Source organism: Rhinatrema bivittatum, chromosome 14 (assembly GCF_901001135.1).
Source record: "Rhinatrema bivittatum chromosome 14, aRhiBiv1.1, whole genome shotgun sequence".
In the NCBI taxonomy this organism is placed as follows: Eukaryota; Metazoa; Chordata; class Amphibia; order Gymnophiona; family Rhinatrematidae; genus Rhinatrema; species Rhinatrema bivittatum.
Window position 1 is genome coordinate 33,821,001 of NC_042628.1, and position 9,034 is coordinate 33,830,034.

Genomic DNA, 9,034 nt, shown 5'->3' on the forward strand with positions numbered 1-9,034 from the left:
TCTTTCGGATAATAGAAAGACTAGGGGACACTCCATGAAGTTAGCATGTGGCACATTTAAAACTAATTGGAGAAAGTTCTTTTTTACTCAACGCACAATTAAACTCTGGAATTTGTTGCCAGAGGATGTGGTTATTGCAGTTAGTATAGCTGTGTTTAAAAAAGGATTGGATAAGTTCTTGGAGGAGAAGTCCATTACCTGCTATTAATTAAGCTGACTTAGAAAATCGCCATTGCTATTACTAGCAAGAGTAACATGGAATAGACTTAGTTTTTGGATACTTGCCAGGTTCTTATGGCCTGGATTGGCCACTGTTGGAAACAGGATGCTGGGCTTGATGGATCCTTGGTCTGACCCAGTATGGCATGTTCTTATGTTCTTATGAAGGTCCTGTCAGACAAATCTGATTGATTTTTTGATTGGGTGACTAGAGAATTGGATCGAGGAAGAGCACTTGATATCATCTTCTTGGATTTCGGCAAAGCTTTTGATTCCGTCCCATATAGGAGGCTTGTGGACAAAATGAGAAGCTTCGGAGTGCGTGCCAAGGTGGTGGCGTGGATTACAAACTGGTTGACTGATAGGAGACAGCGTGTAATGGTAAATGGAACCTATTCTGAAGAGAGAATCATATTAAGTGGTGTGCCACAGAGATCTGTATTGGAACCGGTTCTGTTCAATTGCTTTGTGAGCGACATTGTGGAAGGGATAGAAAGTAATATTTGTATATTTGGGGATGATACTAAGATCTGCAACAGAGTGGACGTGCCTGAAGGAGTAGAGAGAATGAAAAGTGATTTACTAAAGCTTGAAGAGTGGTTGAAGATTTGGCACTTGGGATTCAATGCCAGGAAGTGCAGAATCATGCATCTGGGATGCGGTAATGCAAAAGAGCTGTATAGAATGGGGGGGGGGGGGGGGGGGGGGGGGGGGGGGCTGATATGTACAGACCAAGATGGGGATCTTGGGGTGATAGTCTCTGGTGATCTGAAGATGGTGAAGTAATGTGACAAGGCGATAGCTAAAATCAGAAGAATGCTGAGGAATAACCAGTAAGCGGAATAATCAGTAAGAAAATGGAGGTGGTGATGCCCTTTTACAAGTCCTTGATGAGGGCAGTTCTGGAGCCCTTATCTCAAAGGGATAGAGAAAGGATGGAAGCAGTCCAGAGAATGGCTTGCAAAATGGTGTGGGGTCAACATCAGAAACCTATGAGAAGAGACTGAAGGATATGAATATATATATATATATACCCTGGATGAGAGAAGGCAAAGGGGAATAATATGATACAGACCTTCACATATCTGAAAGGTTTTAATGATGTACTAATGTCAAATCTTTTCCGCTGGAAAGAAATCAGTAGATCTAAGGGTCATGAAATGAAACTCCACGGAGGACGTCTCAGAAAAAACGTCAGAAAGGTATTTCTTCCCAGATGCCTGGAATGCCCTTCTGGAGGAGGTGTTGAAAACCAAAGCAGTGAAAGAATTCAAAAGGGCATAGGATGAATATAGTAGATCCCTGAAGGCTAAAGGATGGAAATGAAGTAAAGAGTGCATTGAGTAACTTGCTGGTACAGTGGTTACTACCCTTAATCAATAAACCTTGATACTGTTGATGAAACCCCATCATTGCTCTCTGCTTCAGTGGCAGGGGGGAAAATGGGATTTTAATTTGTACAGTAACCAATGAGGGCCCCGACTTTTACGGTCTAGGGAAACAAGTATGGGGGTAACTTGTTGATGTGGCAGTTACTACCCTTAATCAATAAGACTGATAATTTGATGCAACTTAAACATTGCTCTCTGCTTCAACGGCAAGGCATAACAGGGAATTGGATTCAAACAGCAACCAATGAGGTGACTGACTTTTATGGTGTGGGAAACTGTTAAGCATGGGGTAACCTACATGGCGCAGCAGATACTACCATAAGCTTATTGGGCAGGCTGGATGGACCATTTGTTCCTTTTCTGATGTCATTTCTATGTTTCTATATAACAATAAAACACAATTTGGCCTACACATTAGTGCAAATGAAAAAGAATGAGTGTATTCTAGATAAGTAAGGCTTGGAGGCTACACATTTTGTATATATACTATAAGAGTGACAGGAAAAGGCAGATCTGATCAAGAGCATAATGTTGGGGGAAATGTATTTTCTAATTTTGAACTGTGGTCTGCCCAGTTCAGGGCCAAGGTTTTGCTCACTGAGCCCCAGATTGGCTTAGACAAAGCTGTTTCCACTATACAGGTAACCTATTATTGGGAGTGGAGGAGTAGCCTAGTGGTTAGAGTAGCAGGCTAGGAACCAAGAAACCAGGCTTCAAGACGTATGACAAGTCACTTTAACCTTCATTGTCTCAAGTACAAATTTAGGGCTTACATTCATAGTTACTTAAGAATATAAGAAATTGTCATGCTGGGTCAGACCAAGGGTCCATCAAACCCAGCATCCTGTTTCCAACAGAGGCCAAACCTGGCAATTACCCAAATACTAAGAAGATCCCATGCTACTGATGCAATTAATAGCAGTGGCTATTCCCTAAGTAAATTTGATTAATAGCTGTTAATGAACTTATCCAAACCTTTTTTGAAACCAGCTACACTAACTGCACTAACCACATCCTCTGGCAACAAATTCCATAGCTTTATTGTGCGTTGAGTGAAAAAGAATTTCTCCGATTAGTCTTAAATGTGCTACTTGCTAACTTCACGGAATGCCCCCTAGCCCTTCTATTATTCGAAAGTGTAAATAACTGATTCACATCTACCCGTTCAAGACCTCTCATGATTTTAAACACCTCTATCATATCCCCCCTCAGCTGTCTCTTCTCCAAGCTGAAAAGCCCTAACCTCTTCAGCCTTTCCTCATAGGGGAGCTGCTCCATCCCCTTTATCATTTGATGAATTCCATGATGAATCCCGCAAAAAAGGGGGCAGGCCTGCGAAAAAGCTGCAGCCGTTCGCACCGTGGCAGCGTGATTTTGCCGGCTGCAGCCTTTCGTGCAAATAGACCACCGTAAAAGGTGGTGCTATTTGCTGTGCTATTGCCGGTGATAATGTTCCTCATATTATTGCCGGCAGCGGTGCCGCGGCTAGCTCCTTCCCTCCCTGCCCCGACTCCTCCCCTCCAGCTAATTTGCATCCTATTGCATGCAAAAAGGCCCTTTTCGTGTGCGATAGGGGTTTAGAAAATAACCCCCTTAGATTGTAAGCCCTCAGGGGATAGGGAAATACCTACAGTATCTGAATGTAATCCACTTTGAAGTGCTGAAAAAAGTGTGAAAAGCAGAATATAAAAATATAAATATATTAAAAAATAATAAAATAATATTAGGCCCTGCCTCTTGAGGATCCGACTTGGTCCTCAAGGAATTCAAAAAGACTGCTGGGATACCTCACAGGTGTTCCCTGCATATAGACGGCAGAGTGGCCATTACAAAGTGTGGGATCCTGGAGAAGAGCTGTGAGTTACCAAGTGTGCACTTATGTGATATGTATTGAACTGTGTTGTGAAGTCTTGTCTCAAGCTCTTTTGTATTGTAATTGGAAAGAAGTAATGTGAAGACACCTGGACTGTATTTAAGGACTAAGAATAAGCCTGTTCCTACTGAGTTCTTACTATTAAGTGTACCTGCAGTGCTGTAAGACAGGAGGAGGTCAATATTTAAAACTAAACATACTCAGGCTCATGCAATACCATGCGCAGGCCACAGTGCACAGCTCAACACATGATTGGACTCATGTTTTGGAAGGTGTCTATAACCCCTGATTCAAAACATGGTTAGCGCATCCAAAACGCATGTTCAATCGAGTGTGTAGGTAACAGCACGCATCACATGTAAATTCATGTTGATGAGGCTATTACCTATTTCACTGATTTAAAAAAAAAAGTGCATCCATTTTCCTATCCGGCTGACAGCCATCTGTCCTGTGTGCCCGCTGCCGAGGAGATACTAGGGGTGCACAATTTCCCATAGCACCTCCTTTTTACTGTGGCACCGGATTTAAATATTAAATCGGGTGCCTGGGAGAGGAGGATCAGTACACGTTAAGGGAGCTTGTGCTCAATAATCAGTACCCGTTTAATGCACTATGGTATTGCATCGGCCTGTTAGATGTCTAACTTGGAATTAGATGGCTAGCTTGGAGTTAGATGGCTAAAAGATGGATAATTTGTGAATTAGATGAATAACTTGCCATTTAGATGGTTAACTTGTGAGTTTTCCATCTAAATCACTTTGAATATTGACCTCGAGCTGTTTATGTTTACAAGTCAATATTCTCAGTGGAAAAGGGTAAACAGTGGAGTGCCTTAGGGATCTGTACTTGGACAGGTGCTTTTCAATATATATATATATATATATATATATATATAAATGATCTGGAAAGGAATATGATGAGTGAGGTTATCAAATTTGCGGATGATACAAAATTATTCAGAGTAATTAAATCACAAGCGAATTGTGATACATTACAGGAGGACCTTGCAAGACTGGAAGATTGGGCATCCAAATGGCAGATAAAATTTAATGTGGGCAAGTGCAAGGAGTTGCATATAGGGAAAAATAACCCTTGCTGTAGTTACACGATGTTAGGTTCCATATTAGGTTCTACCGCCCAGGAAAAGATCTAGGCATCATAGTGGATAATACTTTAAAATCGTCAGCGCACTGTGCTGCAGCAGTCAAAAAAGCAAACAGTATGTTAGGAATTATTAGGAAGGGAATGGTTAATAAAACAGAAAATTTATATCGCTCCATGGTGAAACCGCACCTTGAATACTAAGTACAATTCTGGTCGCCGTATCTCAAAAAAGATATAGTTGTGATGGAGAAAGTACAGAGAAGGGCAACCAAAATGATAAAGGGGATGGAACAGCTCCCCTATGAGGAAAGGCTGAAGAGGTTAGGGCTATTCAGCTTGGAGAAGAGACATCTGAGGGGAGGATGTGATAGAGGTCTTTAAGATCATGAGAGGTCTTGAACGAGTACATGTGAATCGGTTATTTACACTTTCGAATAATAGAAGGACTAGGGGGCATTCCATGAAGTTAGCAAGTAGCACATTTAAGACTAATCAGAGAAAATTCTTTTTCACTCAATGCACAATAAAGCTCTGGAATTTGTTGCCAGAGGATGTGGTTAGTGCAGTTAGTGTAGCTGGGTTCAAAAAAGATTTGGATAAGTTCTTGGAGGAGAAGTCCATTAATGGCTATTAATCAAGTTTACTTAGGGAATAGCCACTGCTATTAATTGCATCAGTAGTATGGGATCTTCTTAGTGTTTGGGTAATTGCCAAGTTCTTGTGGCCTGGTTTGGCCTCTGTTGGAAACAGGATGCTGGGCTTGATGGACCCTTGGTCTGACCCAGCATGGCAATTTCTTATGTTCTTATTGCTAATAAAACCAATTGCAAGCATCTCCTATGTCCATGTGCTGCAGGGGCTGTTAGGCCTGACACATAATGGAAGTAAACCTTGCTGAAAGCAGGTACAAATAGAGAAGAGGAAAATAACATATAGCCGTGTAATATGCAGGTCTTCAAATGTTACTATAAATAGTGACCAAGAAACAAATCAACACATTTTTTATTGAGTTTTCTAGATTTATCATTCTGAATTACACACTATTTATCATTTCTTACAATGCAGGCCACTCAGATACAAGACCCGTCTGGAGCGGTGTACAACAAAACACCAATGTACAATAGAAATTACAATAAATAAAAAAAACATACACTAAAAATAAAATAAAATTATAAAGAGACCTCTCATACAAAGTGACTGCGATTGATTTTTAGCTGCCTTTCACTATCGCAAGAGCAGCTGGTGTAGAGGCCGTGTCTGTCTGTCTGTCTGTCCATCCAATTTGAATCAGTGTGTGCGAATGCATGGCCATGGACCACTAATGAAGTGGCTGCATGTCACAGGTCAGAGAGCAAAGGATCTGGATGGAGAGCAGGATGAGCAGCTGTGCCAGTGCCATCACCGCTCCCCATCGCTAACCCCAGAGCAGATTCAGGGTGGGAAATGGTAGGAGCAGTGACGGTCCATGTCCACTCAACTATTGCCACCAGTGCTCCCCAGCTCTTCCAACCCAGCAGACTTGTGTAGGGTAACAAGGAAGAGGTGAGCTAATAGAAATACACTGCTATAGTGTGCACTACATTTAACAAGCACGTTACAACTTGTTATATTTAAGTGTTATATTCCTTCTTATCAAGAATGTTTCACCCACCCCTTACCATCTAGTAAGAACAATTAGTCTCCACTCTAACATCATCAGCAACTAGATTTCAGAATTAAGAGTGGATTGTGGCACCTATAGCAAAATAGTCAATTGGAGAAAGGCTCTAGCATATATGAGTCCAAAAAACTGGAACTCCCTACTAGCAACTATTGAACAATTGAATTGTCAAAATATATCTTTTTTTTTTTTTTTTTTTTAGATAAGACAGTTTTTGGAAACCAATAATGGCTGTCCATGTCCTTTTAGACATGAGGACTCTGATTCTGATGTTTATGCTGCCAATAATTTTGTGCTTTTATCTGTAATAAATTTTTTCTACCAGCCCACCAAGACTTTCTCTTGGAAAAGCATTTTGTGTAAATGAGACTGCCTTGGATACAGAACAAAATTTTAAAGTAGGAAATGTGTTATATCTCCAGCCACTGTGCTTAACACTAAAAGGGGGTGGGGAAGGGAAGTTGTCTGTTTAGAGTCCAATAATGAATTTCATAAACTATTGAATCTTACTATTTCTCCTTATAAAGGCTATAACGGGATATGTTTAATAAAAAGAGCAGAATCATTTTATCAGAATTTCCACTCAGGGTGTTTCTTATCAGCCCTTTTTCAGGTCTGGGCGTACCAAGCAGTCTTCATGTGCATTATCTGGAGTCCAAAACTGTATCTCTGACAGCCCCAACTTGCAGGGCGTTTTCAAGAATTTCAGTTAGTAAACAACTTCTTCAGCTATCTTTCTGAAGTCAAAAGTGGGTTAATTGCTTCTAATACCAGTTTATGCTGTAATAAACTAAATGCTCTATTTAGGGCCCTATGTACTAAGCAGTTTTCCCATAGACACAAATGGGAGAAAACCTTTAGTACATAGACTCCTAAATGACTTAAACTGAAGCTCTGGGGGGAAAAAAGGGTTTCTAAGACATTTAAAGTTTCAAAAGATATAATATTAGGAAAAGAAATTGCAAAGCATTCGAAAGACTGATAAACAAGCTCTTGACAATAATAATTCACCCTCTGGCAGTTTTGGCCTATACTTAATGAATACTGTGCCTTCCTGAATATCTCCTATTATGCACGGGGACACGGGGCTGTTTTTCAGTGTGTTTTGAAAAAGTTATAGCACGAGGAGGAAGGGTCACATGATGATGTGAGTAAGGTAGCAGCATGGCTCCCAGCTTGCCCCTTCAAAATCATTTTCTTTGACACTTTGTATGGTGAACAACCAAATTTAAAAGGGGCAAATATTCAACCACTGAGCGGCAGGTTAAGGTAGCCGGATGCACATATCCAGATAACTGGATCATTTTTTATTTTGCGTTAGGGCCCTAAGGCGCACGATATGGCTGAAACGCACGCTATATGGCTGTAACAGACACGATAAATACTGCAACGCAAATGCATATGGAAATATTACATTGAGTATGCAAGTGGAAGGAGATTGAGATGAGTAAATGCAAAGCAGGGTCTGCTATCGCGTAATGCATTAGACTAATGCACAGTAATGCAAGATTTAATGTAAAGAAATAACTACACCTAGATGTCTATGTTTAATCTTTTCTTTCCTCATTGGCTCTCGCCATGAACTTTCCTGTCTCTGTATGTCACAAATTTCCTGTCTTGTGTGCTCCTTCCTTATATCTGTGAAACAATATTTTATGTTTGCTCTTTTAGTGTCTCTTTACTCTCTTTCTTTCTCTCTCTTTCTGCTTTTCTCTGTAATGTTGTTAGTTCCAGTCTAGCTAGACATTTGCAGTGAGTGTACACCTAGCTTGAAGTTAGTGGAAAGGAATCTTCATAACCTCTACTGCTAAGAACATAAAAACATAAGAAAATGCCATACTGGGTCAGACCAAGGGTCCATCAAGCCCAGCATCCTGTTTCCAACAGTGGCCAATCCAGGCCATAAAAACCTGGCAAGTACCCAAAAACTAAGTCTATTCCATGTTACTGTTGCTAGTAATAGCAGTGGCTATTCTCTAAGGGGCGGATTTTCAGAGCCCTGCTCGCGTAAATCCGCCCAAAACCGGGCGGATTTACGCGAGCAGGGCCCTGCGCGCCGGGAAGCCTATTTTACATAGGCTTCCCGGCGCGCGCAGAGCCCCGGGACTCGCGTAAGTCCCGGGGTTCTCCGAGGGGGGCGTGTTGGGGGCATGTCGGGGGGGCGGGCCTGGTCGTCGCGGCGTTTCAGGGGCGTGTCGGCAGCGTTTTGGGGGCGGGTACGGGGGCGTGGCCGCGCCCTCCGTACCCGCCCCCAGGTCGCGGCCCGGCGCGCAGGAGGCCCGCTGGCGCGCGGGGATTTACGCCTCCCGGAGGGAGGCGTAAATCCCCCGACAAAGGTAAGGGGGGGGTTTAGACAGGGCCGGGCGGGTGGGTTAGGTAGGGGAAGGGAGGGGAAGGCAAAGGAAAGTTCCCTCCGAGGCCGCTCCGATTTCGGAGCGGCCTTGGAGGGAACGGGGGTAGGCTGCGCGGCTCGGCGCGCGCCGGCTATACAAAATTCATAGCCTTGCGCGCGCCGATCCAGGATTTTAGTGGATACGCGCGGCTCCGCGCGTATCTACTAAAATCCAGCATACTTTTGTTTGCGCCTGGAGCGCAAACAAAAGTAGGCTATTCGCGCGCCTTTTAAAATCCGCCCCTAAGTGAACTTAATAGCAAGTAATGGACTTCTCCTCAAAGAACTTATCCACTTATCCACATATGCTGTTAACATATGTGACTTGACAATCGGTGGCAATGGACATGGCTAGAGTGATTAGACAGGCTCTGATTGACACTTCCTGAAGAACT